The following is a 25,838-nucleotide window of genomic DNA, read 5'->3' on the forward strand; positions in this document are numbered from 1 at the left end:
GCTCTACCTTAAACCCTAAAACACTACCCCCAGCAGTATTCCCTACACTACCAAAACACCACTGCACTACCTTAAAAACCCTAAAACACTACCCCCAGCAGGACCCCCTGCACTACCAAAACACTACTGCACTACCCGAAATCCTAAAACACTACCCCCAGCACGACCCCCTATACTACACAAACACCACTGTGCTGCCATAAACCCTAAAACTATCGCCAGCACGACCCCATAACTACCCAAACACCACTGCTGTACTCTAAACCGTAAATCTACCCTCAGCATGACCCCCTACACTACCCAATCACCACTGCACTACCCTACACCATAAAACACTACCCCTACACTACACAAACACCACTACACTACCCTAAACCCTAAAACACAAACCCCAGCACAACCCCTGCACTACACAAACACCACTGCACTACAATAAACCCTAAAACACTACATCCTACACAACACAAACACCACTGCACTACCCTCAACCCTTAAACACGCCCCCAGCACTACACCCTACACTACCCTAAACCCTAAAACTATCGCCAGAACGACCCCTAAACTACCCAAACACCACTGCAGTACTCTAAACCCTAAATCTACCCCCAGAAAGACCCCTTTCACCACCCAAACTCAACTGCACTACCCTAAACTCAAAAACACTATCCCTAGCACCACCCCCTACACTACACAAACAGCACTGCACTACCCTAAACCCTAAAACACTACCCCAGTACGACCCCCTTCACTACCCAAACACAACTGCACAACCCTAAACCCAAAAACACTACCCCCAGAACGACCCTTTCACTACCCAAACACCACTGCACTACCCTAAACCCTAAAACACGACCCCCTATACTACACAAACACCACTGCACTACCCTAAACCCTAAAACACTACCCCCAGCATGACCCCCTACATTACACAAACACCACTGCACTACCGTAAACCCTAAAACACTACCACCTACACTACAAAAACACTACTGCACTACCCTACACCCTAAAACACTGCCCCAGCACGACCACCTACACTACACAAACACCACTACACTAACCTAAACCTTTAAACACTACCCCAGCATGACCCCCTAAACTTCCCAAACACCACTGCACTACCCTACCCCCTAAAGCACTACCCCAAGCATGACCTACTACTTTACACAAACACCACTTCACTACCCTAAACCCTATAACACTACCCTCTACACTACACAAACACCACTGTGCTATCCTAAACCCTAAAACTATTGCCAGCACGACCCCTAAACTACACAAACAGCACTGCAGTACTCTATACCCTAAATCTACCCTTAGCATGACCCCCTACACTACCCAAACAACACTGCACTACCCTAACCCCTAAAACACTACCCCCAGCATCTTCCCCTGCACAACACAAACACCAAGGCTCTATCCTAAACCATAAAACACTACCTCCAGCAGTTTCCCCTACACTACCCAAATACAACTGCACTACCCTACTGCACTACCCTAATCCCTAAAACACTACGCCCAGCATGATTCCCTACACTACCAAACCACCACTGCACTACCCTAAAGCCTAAAACACTACCCCCAGCATGACCCCCTACACAACACAAACAACACCGCTCTACCCTAAACCCTAAAACACTACCCCCACCATGACCCCCTACACTACACAAACACCACAGCACTACCCTACTGCACTACCCGAATCCCTAAAACACTACGCCCAGCATCATCCCCTACACTACCAAAACACCACTGCACTACGATAAACCCTAAAACACTATCCCCAACACGACCCCCTGCACTACCAAAACACCACTGCACTACCCGAAATCCTAAAACACTACCACAGCACGACCCCCTACACTACACAAACACCACTGCGCTACACTAAACCCTAAAACTATCGCCAGCAGGACCCCTACACTACCCAAATATCCCAGTACTACCATTAACCCTAAAACACTACCCCCAGCACAACCCCCTTCACTACCCAAACACAACTGCACTACCCTAAACCCAAAAACACTACCCCCAGCATGACCCCCTACGCTACAAAATCAGCACTGCACTACCCTAAAACCCTAAAACACTACCCCCAGCACAATACCCTATACTACTCAAACACCACTGCACTACACTAAACCCTAAAACTACCCCTAGCACAACCCCCTACACTACACAAACACCACTGCACTACCCTAAACAATAAAACACTACCCCCAGCACGACCCCCTTCACTACACAAACACCACTGCACTGCTTGAACCCTAAAACACTATCCCCATCATGACCCCCTACATTACACAAACACCACTGCACTACCCTAAACACTAAATCTACCCCAGCATGACCAACTACAATACACAAACACCACTGCACTACCCTAAACCCTAAAACACTACCCCCAGCATAACCCCCTACACTACACAATCACCACTGCACTACACTAAACCCTAAAACACTACCCTAGCACGACACCCTACACTACCCAAACACCACTGAACTACCACAAACCCTAAAACTACCCCCAGCACAACCCCCTACACTACACAAACACCACCGCACTACCCTAAACCCTAAAACACTACCTCCAGCACGACCCCCTTCACTACACAAACACCACTGCACTGTCTTGAACCCTAAATTACTATCCCCGGCATGACCCCCTACACTACACAAACAACACTGCACTACCCTAAACCCCAAAACACTACCCCAAGCACGACCCCCTTCACTACCCAAACACAACTGCACTACCCTAAACCCAAAAACACCACCCCCAGCATGACCCCTACACTACCAAAACACAACTGCACTACCCTAAACCCTAAAACACCACCCCCTACACTACACAACCACTGCACTGCCCTAAACCCTAAAACACTACCCCCAGCACCACCTCCTACATTATACAAACACCACTGCACTACCCTAAACCCTAAAACACTACCCACTACACTACACAAACACCACTGCACTACCCTAAACCCTAAAACACTATGCCAGCACGACCACCTACACTACACAAACACCACTGCACTACCCTAATCCTGATAACACTACCCAAAATATGACTCCTACACTACACAAACAGCACTGCACTACCCTAAACCCTCGAACACTACCCCGGTATGACCCTCTAAACTACCCAAACACCACTGCACTACCCTACCCCTTAAAAGAACTACCCCCAGCACGACCCCCTACACTACACAAACACCACTGCACTACCCTAAACACTAAAAACACTACCCTCTACACTACATAAACACCGCTGCACTACCCTAAACCCTAAAACACTACCCTCTACACTTCACAAACACCACTGCACTACCCTAAATCCTCAAACACTATCCCAACATGACCCCCTACACTACCCAAACACCACTGCGCTACCCTCAACCCTAAAACACTACCCCAGCATAAACCCCTCCACTACCCAAACACCACTGCACAACCCTAAAATCTAAAACACTATACCCAGCACTACCCCCTGCACTACACAAACACCACTGCACTACCCTAAACCCTAAAACACTACCCCAGCAGTACCCCCTACACTACCCAAACACGGCACTACCCTAAACTCTAAAACACTACCCCCAGCATCACCCCCTGCACAACACAAAACCCACAGCTCTATCCTAAACCCTAAAACACTACGCCCAGCAGTTTCTTCTACACTACCCAAATACAACTGCACTACCCTACTTCACTACCCTAAACCCTAAAACACTACGCCCAGCATGATCCCCTACACTACCAAAACACCACTGCACTACCCTAAAACCTAAAACACTACCCCCAGCACGACCCCCTACACAACACAAACACCACAGCTCTACCCTAAACCCTGAAACACTACCCCCACCATGACCCCCTACACTACACAAACACCACAGCACTACCCTACTGCACTACCCTAAACCCTAAAACACTACGCCCAGCATGATCCCCTACACTACCAAAACACCACTGCACTACCATAAACCCTAAAACACTACCCCCAGCACGACCCCCTGCACTACCAAAACACTACTGCACTACCCGAAATCCTAAAACACTACCCCCAGCACGAACCCCTACACTACACAAACACCACTGTGCTACCCTAAACCCTAAAACTATCGCCAGCACGACCCCTAAACTACCGAAACACCACTGCAGTACTCTAAACCCTAAATCTACCCCCAGCATGACCCCCTAAACTACCCAAACACCACTGCACTACCCTACACCATAAAACACTACCCCTACACTACACAAACACCACTACACTACCCGAAACCCTAAAACACTATCCCCAGCACAACCCCTACACTACACAAACACCACTGCACTACCCTAAACCCTAAAACACTACACCCAACACTACCCAAACACCACTGCACTACCCTCAACCCTTAAACACTCCCCCAGCAGTACTCCCTACACTACCCAAACACCACTGCACTACCCTAAACCCTAAAACTATCGCCAGAACGAACCTTAAACTACCCAAACCCCACTGCAGTACTCTAAACCCTAAATCTACCCCCAGCATGACCCCCTACACTACCCAAACACCACTGCACTACCCTAAACCCTAAAACACTACACCCTACACTACCCAAACACCACTGCACTACCCTCAACCCTTAAACACTCCCCCAGCACTACTCCCTACACTACCCAAACACCACTGCACTACCCTAAACCCTAAAACTATCGCCAGAACAAACCTTAAACTACCCAAACCCCACTGCAGTACTCTAAACCCTAAATCTACCCCCAGCATGACCCCCTACACTACCCAAACACCACTGTACTACCCTTAACCCTAAAACACTACACCCAGCACGACAACCTTCACCACCCAAACACAACTGCACTACCCTAAACCCAAAAACACTACCTCCAGCACCACCCCTACACTACACAAACAGCACTGCACTACCCTAAACCCTAAAACACTACCCCCAGTACGACCCCCTTCACTACCCAAACACAACTGCACTACCCAAAACCCCAAAACACTACCCCCAGAATGACCCCCTACACTACCCAAACACCACTGCACTACCCTAAACCCTAAAACACTACCCCCAGCATGACCCGCTAAATCACACAAACACCACTGCACTACCGTAAACCCTAAAACACTACCCCCTACACTACACAAACACCACTGCGCTACCCTACACCCTAAAACACTGCCCCAGCACGACCACCAACACTACACAAACACCACTGCTCTACCCTAAACCCTCAAACACTATCCCAGCATGACCCCCTAAACTACCCAAACACCACTGCAAAACCCTACCCCCTAAAGCACTACTCCCAACATGACCCACTACACTACACAAACACCACTGCACTACCCTAAACCCTCAACCACTATCCCAGCACGACCCCCTAATTACACTACCCAAACACCACTGCGCTACCCTAAACCCTAAAACTATCGCCAGCACGACCCCTAAACTACACAAACACCACGGCAGTACTCTAATCCCTAAATCTACCCCTAGCATGATCCCCTACACTACCCAAACAACACTGTACTACCCTTAACCCTAAAACACTACCCCCAACACGACCCCCTTCACTACCCAAACACAACTGCACTACCCTAAACCCAAAAACACTACCCCAGCACGACCCCCTACACTACACAAACAGCACTGCACTACCCTAAACCCTAAACAATACTCCCAGCACAACCCCCTTCACTTCCCAAACACAACTGCACTACCCTAAACCCAAACACTACACCCAGCACGACCCCCTACACTACCCAAACACCACTGCATTACCCTAAACCCTAAAACACTACCCCTATACTACACAAACACCACTGCACTACCCTAAACCCTAAAGCACTGCCCCAGCACAACCACCTACACTACACATACACCACTGCACTACCCTAAACCCTAAAACACTACCCTCTACACAACACAAACACCACTGCACTATCCTAAACCCTCAAACACTATCCCAGCACGACCCCCTACACTACCCAAACACCACTGCACTACCCTCAACCCTAAAACACTACCCCAGCACGACCCCCTCCTCTACCGAAAAACCACTGCACTACCCAAAAAACGAAAACACTATACCCAGCACTACCCCCTGCATTACACAAACACCACTGCACTACCCTAAACCCTAAAACACTACCCCAGCAGTACCCCCTACACTACCCAAACACTGCACTACCCTAAACCCTAAAACACTACCCCCAGAAGTTAACCCTACACTACCCAAATACAACTGCACTACCCTACTGCACTACCCTAGACCCTAAAACACTACGCCCAGCATGATCCCCTACACTACCAAAACACCACTGCACTACCCTAAAACCTAAAACACTACCCCCAGCATGACCACCTACACAACACAAACACTACGGCTCTACGCTAAACCCTAAAACACTACCCCCACCATGACCCCCTACACTACACAAACACAACAGCACTCCCCTACTGCACTACCCTAAACCCTAAAACACTACGCCCAGCATGATCCCCTACACTACCAGAACACCACTAAACTACGATAAACCCTAAAAAAATACCTACATCACGACCCCCTACACTACCAAAACACCACTGCACTACCCGAAATCCTAAAACACTTCCCGCAGCACGACCCCCTACACTACACAAACACCACTGCGCTACCCTAAACCCTAAAACTATCGCCAGCACAACCCCAAAACTACCCATACACCAATGCAGTACTCTAAACCCTAAATGTACCCCCCGAATGACCCCCTACACTACCCAAACACCACTGTACTACCCTTAAACCTAAAACACTACCCCCAGCACGACCCCCTTCACTACCCAAACACAACTGCACTACCCTAAACCCAAAAACACTACCCCCAGCACGACCCCCTTCCCTACCCAAACACAACTGCACTACCCTAAACCCAAAAACACTACCCCCAGCACGACCCCCTTCCCTACCCAAACACAACTGCACTACCCTAAACCCAAAAACACTACCCCCAGCACGACCCCCTACACTACCCAAACACCACTGCACTACCCTAAACCCGAAAACACTACCCCCTACACTACCCAAACAGCACTGCACTACCCTAAACCGTAAAACACTACCCCAGCAAGACCACCTACACTACACAAACAGCACTGCACTACCCTAAACCGTAAAACACTACCCCCGCATGACACCCTACACTACACAAACAGCACTGCACAACCCTAAACCCTAAAGCACTACCCCCAGCACGACCCCCTACACTACACAAACACCACTGCACTACCCTAAACCCTAAAACACTACCCTCTACACTACACAAACTTCACTACACTACCCTAAAACCTAAAACACTATCCCCAGCACTACCCCTGCACTACACAAACACCACTGCACTACCCTAAACCCTAAAACACTACCCCAGCAGTACCCCCTACACTACCCAAACACTGCACTACCCTAAACCCTAAAACAATACCCCAGCAGTATCCCCAACACTACCCAAATACAACTGCACTACCCTGAACCCTAAAACACTACCCTTACAATGAGCCCCCTACACTACACAAACACCACAGCACTACCCTACTGCACTACCTTAGACCCTAAAACACTACCCCCAATACTATACAAACACCACTGCACTACCCTAAACCCTCTAACACTACCCCAGCACTACACCTTACACCACCCAAATACCACTGCACTACACTACCCAAACACCACTGCACTACCCTAAAACACTACCCCAGCACGACCCCCTACACCAACCAAACACCACTGCACTGCACTACACAAACACCACTGCACTACCCTAAACCCTAAATCTACCCACAGCATGACCCCCTACACTACACAAACACCACTGCACTACCCTAAACCCTAAAACACTACCCCAGCACGACCCCCTACACTACACAATCACCACTGCACTACCCTAAACTCTAAAACACTACCCCAGCACGATACCCTACACTACCCAAACATAACTGCAATACCTTAAATACTAAAACACTACCACCAGCACGACTCCCTACACTACCCAAACACCACTGCACTACCCTAAACCCTAAAACTACCCCCAGCACAACCCCCTACACTACATAAACACCAATGCAGTACCCTAAACAATAAAACACTACCCCCGGCACGACCCTCTTCACTACACAAACACCACTGCACTGCATTGAACCCTAAAACACAATTCCCAGCATGACCCCCTACACTACACTTACACCACTGCACTACCCTAAACCCTAAATCTACCCCCAGAATGACCAACTACACTACACAAACACCACTGTAGTACCCTAAACCCTGAAACACTACGCCCAGCATGACCCCCTACACTACACAATAACCACTGCACTACCCTAAACCCTAAAACACTACCCCAGCACGATACCCTACTCTACCCAAACATAACTGCTCTACCCTAAATACTAAAACACAACCACCAGCACGACTCCCTACACTACCCAAACACCACTGCACTACCATAAACCCTAAAACTACCCCCAGCACAACCCCTTAACTACACAAACACCACTGCACTACCCTAAACCCTAAAACACTACCCCAGAATGACCCCCTTCACTACACAAACACCACTGCACTGCCTTGAACCCTAAAATACTATCCCCAGCACGACCCCCTACACTACACAAACACAACTGCACTACCCTAAACCCTAAATCTACCCCCATAATGACCAACTACACTACACAAACACCACTGCACTACCCTAAACCCAAAAACACTACCCCAAGCACGACCCCCTACACTACCCAAACACAAGTGAACTACCCTAAACCCCAAAACACTACCCCCGCACGGCCCCCTACACTACCCAAACACCACTGCACTACCCTAAACCCTAAAACACGACCCCCTACACTACACAAACACCACTGCACTACCCTAATCCCAATAACACTACCCCCAGCATGACCCCTACACTACCCAAACACCACTGCACTACTCTAAACCATAAAACACTACACCCTATACTACACAAACACCACTGCACTACCCTCAACCCTAAAACACTACCCCAGCATGACACCCTACATTACACAAACACCACTGCACTACCGTAAACCCTAAAACACTACCCCCTATGCTACACAAACACCACTGCACTACCCTACACCCTAAAACACTGCCCCAGCACGACCACCTACACTACACAAACACCACTGCACTACCCTAAACCCTCAAACACTACCCCAGCATGACCCCCTAAACTACCCAAACACCACTGCACTAACCTACCCCCTTAAAGCACTACCCCCAGCATGACCAACTACACTACACAAACACCACTTCACTACCCTAAACCCTAAAACACTACCCTCTACACTACACAAACACCACTGCACTACCCTAAACCCTCAAACACTATCCCAGCACGACCCCCTACACTACCCAAACACCACTGCAATACCCTAAACCCTAAAACTATCGCCAGCACGACCCCTCAACTACACAAACACCACTGCAGTACTCTAAACCATAAATCTACCACTAGCATGACCCCTACACTACCCAAACAACACTGTACTACCCTTAACCCTAAAACACTACCCCCAACACGACCCCCTTCACTACCCAAACACAACTGCACTACCCTAAACCCGATAACACTACCCCCAGCACGACCCCCTAAACTACACAAACAGCACTGCACTACCCTACACCCTAAACACTACTCCCAGAACGACCCCCTTCACTACCCAAACACAACTGCACTACCCTAAACCCAAAACACTACCCCCAGCACAACCCCCTATACTACCCAAACACCTCTGCATTACCCTAAACCCTAAAACACTACCACCTATACTACACAAACACCATTGCACTACCCTAAATCCTAAAACACTACCCCAGCACGACCACCTACACTACATAAACACCACTGCACTACCCTAATCCCTATAACACTACCCCCAGCATGACCACCTATACTAAACAAACAGCACTGCACTACCCTAAACCCTCAAGCACTACCCCAGCATGACCCCTACACTACCCAAACACCACTGCTCTACCCTAAAGCCTAAAACACTATACCCAGCACTACCCCCTGCACTACACAAACACCACTGCACTACCCTAAACCCTAAAACACTACCCCAGCAGTACCCCCTACACTATCCAAACACTGCACTTCCCTAAACCCTAAAACACTACCCCAGAATCACCCCCTGCACAACACAAACACCACGGCTCTATTGTAAACCCTAAAACACTTCCCCCAGCAGTTTCCCCTACACTACCCAAATACAACTGCACTACCCTACTGCACTACCCTAAACCCTAAAAAACTACGCTCAGCATGATCCCCTACACTACCAAAACACCACTGCACTACCCTAAAACCTAAAACACTACCCCCATCATGACCACCTACACAACACAAACACCACGGCTCTACTCTAAACCCTAAAACACTGCCCCAGCACGACCACCTACACTACACAAACACCACTGCACTACCCTAAACCCTCAAACACTACCCCAGCATGACCCCCTAAACTACCCAAACACCACTGCACTAACCTACCCCCTTAAAGCACTACCCCCAGCATGACCAACTACACTACACAAACACCACTTCACTACCCTAAACCCTAAAACACTACCCTCTACACTACACAAACACCACTGCACTACCCTAAACCCTCAAACACTATCCCAGCACGACCCCCTACACTACCCAAACACCACTGCAATACCCTAAACCCTAAAACTATCGCCAGCACGACCCCTCAACTACACAAACACCACTGCAGTACTCTAAACCATAAATCTACCACTAGCATGACCCCTACACTACCCAAACAACACTGTACTACCCTTAACCCTAAAACACTACCCCCAACACGACCCCCTTCACTACCCAAACACAACTGCACTACCCTAAACCCGATAACACTACCCCCAGCACGACCCCCTAAACTACACAAACAGCACTGCACTACCCTACACCCTAAACACTACTCCCAGAACGACCCCCTTCACTACCCAAACACAACTGCACTACCCTAAACCCAAAACACTACCCCCAGCACAACCCCCTATACTACCCAAACACCTCTGCATTACCCTAAACCCTAAAACACTACCACCTATACTACACAAACACCATTGCACTACCCTAAATCCTAAAACACTACCCCAGCACGACCACCTACACTACATAAACACCACTGCACTACCCTAATCCCTATAACACTACCCCCAGCATGACCACCTATACTAAACAAACAGCACTGCACTACCCTAAACCCTCAAGCACTACCCCAGCATGACCCCTACACTACCCAAACACCACTGCTCTACCCTAAAGCCTAAAACACTATACCCAGCACTACCCCCTGCACTACACAAACACCACTGCACTACCCTAAACCCTAAAACACTACCCCAGCAGTACCCCCTACACTATCCAAACACTGCACTTCCCTAAACCCTAAAACACTACCCCAGAATCACCCCCTGCACAACACAAACACCACGGCTCTATCCTAAACCCTAAAACACTTCCCCCAGCAGTTTCCCCTACACTACCCAAATACAACTGCACTACCCTACTGCACTACCCTAAACCCTAAAACACTACGCTCAGCATGATCCCCTACACTACCAAAACACCACTGCACTACCCTAAAACCTAAAACACTACCCCCATCAAGACCACCTACACAACACAAACACCACGGCTCTACTCTAAACCCTAAAACACTACCCCCACCATGACCCCCTACACTACACAAACACCACAGCACTACCCTACTGCACTAACCTACACCCTAAAACACTACACCCAGCATGATCCCCTACACTACCAAAACACCACTGCACTACGATAAACCATAAAACACTACCCCCAGCACGACCCCCTGCACTACCAAAACACCACTACACTACCCGAAATCCTAAAACACTACCACGAGCACGACCCCTACACTAGAAAAACAACACTGCACCACCCTGAACCCTAAAACACTACCCCCAGCACGACCCCCTTCACTACCCAAACACCACTGCACTTCCCTAAACCCTAAAACACGACCCCCTACACTACACAAACACCCCTGCACTACCCTAAACCCTAAAACACTACCCCCAGCACAACCCCCTACATTACACAAACACCACTGCACTACCGTAAACCCTAAAACCTACCCCCTACACTACACAAACACCACTGCACTACCCTAAACTGTAAAACACCACCCCAGCAAAACCACCTACACTACACAAACACCACTGCACTACCCTAATCCCGATATCACTACCCCCTGCATGACCCCCTACACTGCACAACCCTAAACCCTCAAACTCTATCCCAGCATGACTCCCTAAACTACCCAAACACCACTGCACTACCCTACCCCCTAAAGCACTACACCCAGCATGACCCCCTACACTACACAAACACCACTGCACTACCCTAAACCCTAAAACGCTATCCTCTACACTACACAAACACCACTGCACTACCCTAAACCCTCAAACACTATCCCAGCATGACCACCTACACTACCCAAACACCACTGCACTAAACTCAACCCTAAACACTACCCCAGCACGACCCCCTAAACTACCAAATCACCACTGCACTAACCTAAAACACTATCCCCAGCACTACCCCCTGCACCACACAAACACCACTGCACTACCCTAAACCCTAAAACACTACCCCAGCAGTACCCCCTACACTACCCAAACACTGCACTATTCTAAACCCTAAAACACTACCCCCAGCATGACCCCCTACACTATACAAACACCACGGCTCTACCCTAAACCCTAAAACACTACCCCCACAATGAGTCCCCTACACTACACAAACACTCCAGCACTACCCTACAGCACAACCCTAAACCCTAAAACACTACCCCCAGCATGATCCCCAACACTACCAAAAAACCACAGCTCTACCCTACTGCACTAACCTACACCCTAAAACACTACGCCCAGCACGACCCCCTGCACTACCAAAACACCACTGCACTACCCGAAATCCTAAAACACTACCCCCAACACGACCCCCTACACAACACAAACACCACTGCGCTACCCTAAACCCTAAAACTATCACCAGCACGACCCCTAAACTACCCAAACACCACTGCAGCACTCTAAACCATAAATCTACCCCCGCATGACCCCCTACACTACCCAAACACCACTGCACTACCCTACACCCTAAACACTACTCCCAGCACGACCCCCTTCACTACCCAAACACAACTGCACTACCCTAAACCCAAAACACTACCCCCAGCACAACCCCCTATACTACCCAAACACCTCTGCATTACCCTAAATCCTAAAACACTACCACCTATACTACACAAACACCATTGCACTACCCTAAACCCTAAAACACTACCCCAGCACGACCACCTACACTACATAAACACCACTGCACTACCCTAATCCCTATAACACTACCCCCAGCATGACCACCTATACTAAACAAACAGCACTGCACTACCCTAAACCCTCAAGCACTACCCCAGCATGACCCCTACACTACCCAAACACCACTGCTCTACCCTAAAGCCTAAAACACTATACCCAGCACTATCCCCTGCACTACACAAACACCACTGCACTACCCTAAACCCTAAAACACTACCCCAGCAGTACCCCCTACACTATCCAAACACTGCACTTCCCTAAACCCTAAAACACTACCCCAGAATCACCCCCTGCACAACACAAACACCACGGCTCTATCCTAAACCCTAAAACACTTCCCCCAGCAGTTTCCCCTACACTACCCAAATACAACTGCACTACCCTACTGCACTACCCTAAACCCTAAAACACTACGCTCAGCATGATCCCCTACACTACCAAAACACCACTGCACTACCCTAAAACCTAAAACACTACCCCCATCATGACCACCTACACAACACAAACACCACGGCTCTACTCTAAACCCTAAAACACTACCCCCACCATGACCCCCTACACTACACAAACACCACAGCACTACCCTACTGCACTAACCTACACCCTAAAACACTACACCCAGCATGATCCCCTACACTACCAAAACACCACTGCACTACGATAAACCATAAAACACTACCCCCAGCACGACCCCCTGCACTACCAAAACACCACTGCACTACCCGAAATCCTAAAACACTACCACGAGCACGACCCCTACACTAGAAAAACAACACTGCACTACCCTGAACCCTAAAACACTACCCCAGCACGACCCCCTTCACTACCCAAACACCACTGCACTTCCCTAAACCCTAAAACACGACCCCCTACACTACACAAACACCACTGCACTACCCTAAACCCTAGAACACTACCCCCAGCACAACCCCCTACATTACACAAACACCACTGCACTACCGTAAACCCTAAAACCTACCCCCTACACTACACAAACACCACTGCACTACCCTAAACTGTAAAACACCACCCCAGCAAAACCACCTACACTACACAAACACCACTGCACTACCCTAATCCCGATATCACTACCCCCTGCATGACCCCCTACACTACACAAACAGCACTCCACAACCCTAAACCCTCAAACTCTATCCCAGCATGACTCCCTAAACTACCCAAACACCACTGCACTACCCTACCCCCTAAAGCACTACACCCAGCATGACCCCCTACACTACACAAACACCACTGCACTACCCTAAACCCTAAAACGCTACCCTCTACACTACACAAACACCACTGCACTACCCTAAACCCTCAAACACTATCCCAGCATGACCACCTACACTACCCAAACACCACTGCACTAAACTCAACCCTAAACACTACCCCAGCACGACCCCCTAAACTACCAAATTACCACTGCACTAACCTAAAACACTATCCCCAGCACTACCCCCTGCACCACAAAAACACCACTGCACTACCCTAAACCCTAAAACACTACCCCAGCAGTACCCCCTACACTACCCAAACACTGCACTATCCTAAACCCTAAAACACTACCCCCAGCATGACCCCCTACACTATACAAACACCACGGCTCTACCCTAAACCCTAAAACACTACCCCCACAATGAGTCCCCTACACTACACAAACACTCCAGCACTACCCTACAGCACAACCCTAAACCCTAAAACACTACCCCAGCATGATCCAAAACACTACCAAAAAACCACAGCTCTACCCTACTGCACTAACCTACACCCTAAAACACTACGCCCAGCATGATCCCCTACACTACCGAAACACCACTGCACTACGATGAACCATAAAACACTACCCCCAGCACGACCCCCTGCACTACCAAAACACCACTGCACTACCCGAAATCCTAAAACACGACCCCCAACACGACCCCCTACACAACACAAACACCACTGCGCTACCCTAAACCCTAAAACTATCACCAGCACGACCCCTATACTACCCAAACACCACTGCAGTACTCTAAACCATAAATCTACCCCCGCATGACCCCCTACACTACCCAAACACCACTGTACTACCCTTAACCCTAAAACACTACCCCCAGCACGACCCCCTTCACTACCCAAACACAACTGCACTACCCTAAACCCAAAAACACTACCACAAGCACGACCCCTACACTAGAAAAACAACACTGCACTACCCTAAACCCTAAAACACTACCCCCAGCACGACCCCCTTCACTACCCAAACACCACTGCACTTCCCTAAACCCTAAAACACGACCCCCTACACTACACAAACACCACTGCACTACCCTAAACCCTAAAACACTACCCCCAGCACAACCCCCTACATTACACAAACATCACTGCACTACCCTAAACTGTAAAACACCACCCCAGCAAGACCCCCTACACAACACAAACACCACTGCGCTACCCTAAACCCTAAAACTATCACCAGCACGACCCCTAAACTACCCAAACACCACTGCAGTACTCTAAACCATAAATCTACCCCCGCATGACCCCCTACACTACCCAAACACCACTGTACTACCCTTAACCCTAAAACACTACCCCCAGCACGACCCCCTTCACTACCCAAACACAACTGCACTACCCTAAACCCAAAAACACTACCACGAGCACGACCCCTACACTAGAAAAACAACACTGCACTACCCTAAACCCTAAACCACTACCCCCAGCACGACCCCCTTCACTACCCAAACACCACTGCACTTCCCTAAACCCTAAAACACGACCCCCTACACTACACAAACACCACTGCACTACCCTAAACCCTAAAACACTACCCCCAGCACAACCCCCTACATTACACAAACACCACTGCACTACCGTAAACCCTAAAACCTACCCCCTACACTACACAAACACCACTGCACTACCCTAAACTGTAAAACACCACCCCATCAAAACCACCTACACTACACAAACACCACTGCACTACCCTAATCCCGATATCACTACCCCCTGCATGACCCCCTACACTGCACAACCCTAAACCCTCAAACTCTATCCCAGCATGACTCCCTAAACTACCCAAACACCACTGCACTACCCTACCCCCTAAAGCACTACACCCAGCATGACCCCCTATACTACACAAACACCACTGCACTACCCTAAACCCTAAAACGCTACCCTCTACACTACACAAACACCACTGCACTACCCTAAACCCTCAAACACTATCCCAGCATGACCACCTACACTACCCAAACACCACTGCACTAAACTCAACCCTAAACACTGCCCCAGCACGACCCCCTAAACTACCAAATCACCACTGCACTAACCTAAAACACTATCCCCAGCACTACCCCCTGCACCACACAAACACCACTGCACTACCCTAAACCCTAAAACACTACCCCAGCAGTACCCCCTACACTACCCAAACACTGCACTATCCTAAACCCTAAAGCACTACCCCCAGCATGACCCCTTACACTATACAAACACCACGGCTCTACCCTAAACCCTAAAACACTACCCCCACAATGAGTCCCCTACACTACACAAACACTCCAGCACTACCCTACAGCACAACCCTAAACCCTAAAACACTACCCCCAGCATGATCCCCAACACTACCAAAAAACGACAGCTCTACCCTACTGCACTAACCTACACCCTAAAACACTACGCCCAGCATGATCCCCTACACTACCGAAACACCACTGCACTACGATGAATCATAAAACACTACCCCCAGCACGACCCCCTGCACTACCAAAACACCACTGCACTACCCGAAATCCTAAAACACTACCCCCAACACGACCCCCTACACAACACAAACACCACTGCGCTACCCTAAACCCTAAAACTATCACCAGCACGACCCCTAAACTACCCAAACACCACTGCAGCACTCTAAACCATAAATCTACCCCCGCATGACCCCCTACACTACCCAAACACCACTGCACTACCCTACACCCTAAACACTACTCCCAGCACGACCCCCTTCACTACCCAAACACAACTGCACTACCCTAAACCCAAAACACTACCCCCAGCACAACCCCCTATACTACCCAAACACCTCTGCATTACCCTAAACCCTAAAACACTACCACCTATACTACACAAACACCATTGCACTACCCTAAACCCTAAAACACTACCCCAGCACGACCACCTACACTACATAAACACCACTGCACTACCCTAATCCCTATAACACTACCCCCAGCATGACCACCTATACTAAACAAACAGCACTGCACTACCCTAAACCCTCAAGCACTACCCCAGCATGACCCCTACACTACCCAAACACCACTGCTCTACCCTAAAGCCTAAAACACTATACCCAGCACTACCCCCTGCACTACACAAACACCACTGCACTACCCTAAACCCTAAAACACTACCCCAGCAGTACCCCCTACACTATCCAAACACTGCACTTCCCTAAACCCTAAAACACTACCCCAGAATCACCCCCTGCACAACACAAACACCACGGCTCTATCCTAAACCCTAAAACACTTCCCCCAGCAGTTTCCCCTACACTACCCAAATACAACTGCACTACCCTACTGCACTACCCTAAACCCTAAAACACTACGCTCAGCATGATCCCCTACACTACCAAAACACCACTGCACTACCCTAAAACCTAAAACACTACCCCCATCATGACCACCTACACAACACAAACACCACGGCTCTACTCTAAACCCTAAAACACTACCCCCACCATGACCCCCTACACTACACAAATACCACAGCACTACCCTACTGCACTAACCTACACCCTAAAACACTACACCCAGCATGATCCCCTACACTACCAAAACACCACTGCACTACGATAAACCATAAAACACTACCCCCAGCACGACCCCCTGCACTACCAAAACACCACTGCACTACCCGAAATCCTAAAACACTACCACGAGCACGACCCCTACACTAGAAAAACAACACTGCACTACCCTGAACCCTAAAACACTACCCCCAGCACGACCCCCTTCACTACCCAAACACCACTGCACTTCCCTAAACCCTAAAACACGACCCCCTACACTACACAAACACCACTGCACTACCCTAAACCCTAATACACTACCCCCAGCACAACCCCCTACATTACACAAACACCACTGCACTACCGTAAACCCTAAAACCTACCCCCTACACTACACAAACACCACTGCACTACCCTAAACTGTAAAACACCACCCCAGCAAAACCACCTACACTACACAAACACCACTGCACTACCCTAATCCCGATATCACTACCCCCTGCATGACCCCCTACACTACACAAACAGCACTCCACAACCCTAAACCCTCAAACTCTATCCCAGCATGACTCCCTAAACTACCCAAACACCACTGCACTACCCTACCCCCTAAAGCACTACACCCAGCATGACCCCCTACACTACACAAACACCACTGCACTACCCTAAACCCTAAAACGCTACCCTCTACACTACACAAACACCACTGCACTACCCTAAACCCTCAAACACTATCCCAGCATGACCACCTACACTACCCAAACACCACTGCACTAAACTCAACCCTAAACACTACCCCAGCACGACCCCCTAAACTACCAAATCACCACTGCACTAACCTAAAACACTATCCCCAGCACTACCCCCTGCACCACAAAAACACCACTGCACTACCCTAAACCCTAAAACACTACCCCAGCAGTACCCCCTACACTACCCAAACACTGCACTATCCTAAACCCTAAAACACTACCCCCAGCATGACCCCCTACACTATACAAACACCACGGCTCTACCCTAAACCCTAAAACACTACCCCCACAATGAGTCCCCTACACTACACAAACACTCCAGCACTACCCTACAGTACAACCCTAAACCCTAAAACACTACCCCCAGCATGATCCCCAACACTACCAAAAAACCACAGCTCTACCCTACTGCACTAACCTACACCCTAAAACACTACGCCCAGCATGATCCCCTACACTACCGAAACACCACTGCACTATGATGAACCATAAAACACTACCCCCAGCACGACCCCCTGCACTACCAAAACACCACTGCACTACCCGAAATCCTAAAACACTACCCCCAACACGACCCCCTACACAACACAAACACCACTGCGCTACCCTAAACCCTAAAACTATCACCAGCACGACCCCTAAACTACCCAAACACCACTGCAGTACTCTAAACCATAAATCTACCCCCGCATGACCCCCTACACTACCCAAACACCACTGTACTACCCTTAACCCTAAAACACTACCCCCAGCACGGCCCCTTCACTACCCAAACACAACTGCACTACCCTAAACCCAAAAACACTACCACAAGCACGACCCCTACACTAGAAAAACAACACTGCACTACCCTAAACCCTAAAACACTACCCCCAGCACGACCCCCTTCACTACCCAAACACCACTGCACTTCCCTAAACCCTAAAACACGACCCCCTACACTACACAAACACCACTGCACTACCCTAAACCCTAAAACACTACCCCCAGCACAACCCCCTACATTACACAAACATCACTGCACTACCCTAAACTGTAAAACACCACCCCAGCAAGACCCCCTACACAACACAAACACCACTGCGCTACCCTAAACCCTAAAACTATCACCAGCACGACCCCTAAACTACCCAAACACCACTGCAGTACTCTAAACCATAAATCTACCCCCGCATGACCCCCTACACTACCCAAACACCACTGTACTACCCTTAACCCTAAAACACTACCCCCAGCACGACCCCCTTCACTACCCAAACACAACTGCACTACCCTAAACCCAAAAACACTACCACGAGCACGACCCCTACACTAGAAAAACAACACTGCACTACCCTAAACCCTAAAACACTACCCCCAGCACGACCCCCTTCACTACCCAAACACCACTGCACTTCCCTAAACCCTAAAACACGACCCCCTACACTACACAAACACCACTGCACTACCCTAAACCCTAAAACACTACCCCCAGCACAACCCCCTACATTACACAAACACCACTGCACTACCCTAATCCCGATATCACTACCCCCTGCATGACCCCGTACACTACACAAACAGCACTGCACAACCCTAAACCCTCAAACTCTATCTCAGCATGACTCCCTAAACTACCCAAACACCACTGCACTACCCTACCCCCTAAAGCACTACACCCAGTACGACCCCCTACACTACACAAACACCACTGCACTACCCTAAACCCTAAAACACTACCCCCTACACTACACAAACACCACTGCACTACCCTAAACCCTCAAACACTATCCCAGCATGACCACCTACACTACCCAAACACCACTGCACTAAACTCAACCCTAAAACACTACCCCAGCACGACCCCCTAAACTACCAAAACACCACTGCACATACCTAAAACACTATCCCCAGCACTACCCCCTGCACCACACAAACACCACTGCACTACCCTAAAGCCTAAAACACTACCCCAGCAGTACCCCCTACACTACCCAAACACTGCACTACCCTAAACCCTAAAACACTACCCCCAGCATGACCCCCTATACTACACAAACACCACGGCTCTACCCTAAACCCTAAAACACTACCCCCAGCAGTATCCCCTACACTACCCAAATACAACTGCACTACCCTGATCCTTAAAACACTACCCCCACAATGAGTCCCCTACACTACACAAACACCACAGCACTACCCTCCTGCACAACCCTAAGCCCTAAAACACCACCCCCAGCATGGTCCCCTACACTACCAAAACACCACTGCACTACCATAAACCCTAAAACACTACCCCCAGCATGACGCCTTGCACTAACAAAACGCCACTGCTCTACCCGAAATCCTTAAACACTATCCCCAGCACGACCCCCTTCGCTACACAAACACCACTGCAGTACCCTAAACCCGATAACTATAGCCAGCATGACCCCTAAACTACCCAAACACCACTGCAGTACTCTAAACCCTAAATCTACCTCCAGCATGACCCCCTACACTACCCAAACACCACTGCACTACCCTAAACCTTAAAACACTACCTCTATACTTCATAAACACCACGGCTCTACCCTAAACCCTAAAACACTACCCCCAGCAGTTTCCACTACACTACCCACATACAACTGCACTACCCTACTGCACTACCGTAAACCCTAAAACACTACGCCCAGCATGATCCCCTACACTACCAAAACACCACTGCACTACCCTAAAACCTAAAACACTACCCCCAGCATGACCCCCTACACTACACAAACACCACAGCACTACCCTACTGTACTACTCTAAACCCTAAAATACTGTGCCCAGCATGATCCCCTACACTACCAAAACACCACTGCACTACCATAAACCCTAAAACACTACCCCAGCACGACCCCCTGCACTACCAAAACACCACTGCACTACCCGAAATCCTAAAACACTACCCCCAGCACAACCCCCTACACTACAAAAACACCACTGCGCTACCCAAAACCCTAAAACTATCTGCAGCACGACCCCTAAACTACCCAAACACCACTGCAGTACTCTAAACCCTAAATCTACCCCCCGCATGACCCCCTACACTACCCAAACACCACTGAACTACCCTTAACCCTAAAACAATATCCCCAGCACGACCCCCTTCACTACTCAAACACAACTGCACTACCCTAAACTATAAAATACTACCCCCAGCACGACCCCCTTCACTACCCAAACACAATTGACTACCCTAAACCCAAAAACACTTCTCCCAGCACGACCCCCTACACTACCCAAACACCACTGCAATACTCTAAACCCTAAAACACAACCCCCTACACTACACAAACACCACTGCACTACCCTAAACCCTAAAACACTACCCCCAGCATGCCCCCTACATTACACAAACACCACTGCACTACCGTAAACCCTAAAACACTACCCCCTACACTACACAAACACCACTGCACTACCCTAAACCCTAAAACACTACCCCAGCATGACCACCTACACTACACAAACATGACTGCAATACCCTAATCCCGATATCACTACCCCCTGCATGACTCCCTACACTACACAAACAGCACTGCACAACCGTAAACCCTCAAACACTACCCCAGCATGACCCCCTAAACTACCCAAACACCACTGCACTTCCCTACCCCCGAAAGCACTACCCCCAGCACGACCCCCTACAGTACACAAATACCACTGCACTACCCTAAACCCTAAAACACTACCCTCTACACTACACAAACACCACCACACTACACTAAACCCTCAAACACTATCCCAGCATGACCACCTACACTACCCAAACACCACTGCACTAAACTCAACCCTAAAACACTACCCCAGCACGACCCCCTACACTACCCAAACACCACTGCACTACCCTAAAACCTAAAACACTATCCCCAGCACTACCCCCTGCACCACACAAACACCACTGCACTACCCTAAACCCTAAAACACTACCCCAGCAGTACCCCCTACACTACCCAAACACTGCACTACCCTAAACCCTAAAACACTACCCCTAGCATGACCCCCTACACTACACAAACACCACGGCTCTACCCTAAACCCTAAAACACTACCCCCAGCAGTATCCCCTACACTACCCAAATACAACTGCACTACCCTGAACCTTAAAACACTACCCCCACAATGAGCCCCCTACACTACACAAACACCACAGCACTACCCTACTGCACAACCCTAAACCCTAAAACACTACCCCCAGCATGACGCCTTGCACTACCAAAACGCCACTGCTCTACCCGCAATCCTTAAACACTACCCCAGCACGACCCCCTTCGCTACACAAACACCACTGCACTACCCTAAACCCTAAAACACTACCCCTATACTTCACAAACACCACTACACTACCCTAAACCACTATCCCCAGCACTACCCCTACAGTACACAAACACCACTGCACTATCCACAACCCTAAAACACTCCCCCCAGCACTACGCCCTACACTACCCAAACACCACTGCACTACCCTAAACCCTAAAACACTATCCCCAGCACTACCCCGTACAATACACAAACACCACTGCACTCCTCAAAACCCTAAAACACAATCCCCAACCGTACCCCCTACACTACCCAAACACCACTATACTACGCTAAACCCTTAAACACTACCCCCAGCAAGACCCCCAACACTACACAAACACCACTGCACTACCCTAAACCATAAAACACTACATTCTACACTACACAAACACCACTGCACTACCCTCAACCTTAAACACTACCCCCAGCACTACGCCCTACACTACCCAAACACCACTGCACTACCCTACACCCTAAAACACTATCCCCAGCACTACCCCCTACACTACACAAACACCACTGTACTACCCTAAACCCTCAAACACTACCCTCAGCATGCCCCCTACACTACCCAAACACCACTGCACACCGCTAAATTCTAAAACACTACCCCCAGTCTACACAAACACCACTACACTACCCTTAACAATAAAACACTACACCCAGCACTATGCCCTACACAACCCAAACACCACTGCACTACCCTAAAACCGAAAACACTATCCCCAGCACTACCACGTACACTACACAAACACCACTGCACTACCCTAAACCCTAGAAACACTACCCCAGCAGTACCCCCTACACCCCCCAAACCCCACTGTACTACCCTAAACCCTAAAACGCTACCCCAAGCACGACCCCCTACACTACACAAACGCAACTGCACTACACTAAACCCGAAAACACGACCACCTATACTACACAAACACCACTGCACTACCCTGAATCCGAAAACAATACCCCAGCACGACACCCTACACTGCACAACACTACTGCTCTACCCTAAACCCTAAAACACTACCACCGGCACGACGCCCTACACTACACAAACACCTACCCTAAACTCTATCCCCAGAACTACCCCTACACTACACAAACACCACTGCACTACCCTAAACACTATAACACTGCCCCCAGCAGTACCTCCTACACTACCCAAACACCACTGTAGTACCCTAAACCCTGAAACACTACCCCCATCATGGCCAGCCACGACACAAACACCACTGCACTACCCTAAACCCTCAAAAACTACCCCCAGCACGACTCCCTACAATACCCAAACACCATTGCACTACCCTAAAACACTACCCCCTACACTACACAAACACAACTGCACTACCATCAACCCTAAAACACTACCCCCAGCACTACGCCCTACACAACCCAAACACCACTGCACTACTCTAAACCCTTAAACACTATCCCCATCACTACCCCCTTGACTACACAAACACTACTGCACTACCCCAAACCCTCAAACACTACCCCCAGCACAAACCCCTACAACACCCAAACACCACTGCACTGCACTAAAAACCCTAAAACACTACCCCGGCACGCCACCCTACAGTACACAAACACCACTGCACTGCCCTAAACCCTAAAACACTACTCCCAGCACAACCCCCTACACTATCCAAACACCACTGCACTACCCTAAACCCTAAAACACTACCCCTACACTACACAAAAACCACTGCACTACCCTCTACCCTAAACCACTACCCCTAGCACTACGCCATTCAATACCCAAACACCACTGCTCTACCCTAAACCCTTAAAAACTATCCCCAGCACTACCCCTACACTACACAAAAACCACTGCACTACCCTAAACCCTACCCCCAGCAGTACCTCCTACACTACCCTAACACCACTGTATTACGCTAAACCCTAAAACACTACCCCCAACACGACCCCCTACACTACACAAACACAACAGCACTACCCTAAACCCAAGAATACTACCCCCAGCACGACCCCCTACACTACCCAAACACCCCTGCACTACCCTAAACCCTAAAGCACTACCCCCAGCATGGCCCCCTACACTACACAAACACCACTGCACTACCCTAAACCCTCAAACACTACCCCCAGCACGACCACCTACACTACCCAAACTCGACTGCACTACCCTAACCCTAAAGCACTACCCCCTACACTACACAAACAGCACTGCACTACCCTCAACCATAAAACACTACCCCAGCACGACCACCTACACTACACAAACACCACTGTACTACCCTAAACCCTAAAACACTACCCCCAGCATGACCCCCTATACTACACAAACACCACTGCACTACTCTAAACCTCTACCTCCTACACTATACAAACACCACTGCAATACCCTCAACCCTAAAGCACTACCCCCAGCACTATGCTCTACACTACCCAAACACCACTGCACTACCCTAAACCCTAAAACACTACCCCCAGCAGTACCCCCTAACCCTACCCAAACAACACTGTACTGCCCTAAACCCTACCCCCAGCACGATCCCTACACTACACAAACAACACTGCACTACCATAAACCCTCAAAA

The sequence above is a fragment of the Triturus cristatus genome, chromosome 1_1 (assembly GCF_964204655.1).
Source record: "Triturus cristatus chromosome 1_1, aTriCri1.1, whole genome shotgun sequence".
Lineage (NCBI taxonomy): Eukaryota > Metazoa > Chordata > Amphibia > Caudata > Salamandridae > Triturus > Triturus cristatus.